Source organism: Morone saxatilis, unplaced genomic scaffold, assembly GCF_004916995.1.
Source record: "Morone saxatilis isolate NCDOM2014 unplaced genomic scaffold, NCSU_SB_2.0 Contig18, whole genome shotgun sequence".
NCBI classification, from domain to species: domain Eukaryota; kingdom Metazoa; phylum Chordata; class Actinopteri; family Moronidae; genus Morone; species Morone saxatilis.
In genome coordinates, this window is record NW_023339740.1 from 2,620,226 (window position 1) to 2,620,515 (window position 290).

Sequence of the window (290 nt, forward strand, 5' to 3'; positions counted from 1 at the left end):
AGAGAAGACTCCCAACCGCCAAACTCTCACCCCTCTTCCTGAGCGTTCAAAGGTCAGAGAGAGGCCCCCCACTGTGTTGGGGAAGAAATCAGGATTGATATGAAATGAGCCTGATGTTACGAAAACCAATAAAGCTCCTGCCAGAGGTGGAGACGATAGGACAATTTCCTACAAAATGCTTGAATGGAAATCACTTCCAAGTCATATTACACAACAAAATAGTACACATATAATATGCTCTATGTGTTTGTTTGTTAAATGCTAAGAAAACATTACTTAAGACAACACTT

General features: G+C 40.7%; 1 protein-coding gene across 2 annotated transcripts in view; it reads left to right on the top strand.

The window, feature by feature from the left end:
- Positions 1–290, top strand: part of ptpdc1a (protein tyrosine phosphatase domain containing 1a) — a 21,067-nt gene that overhangs the window by 1,329 nt on the left and 19,448 nt on the right. The window lies entirely within an intron of this gene.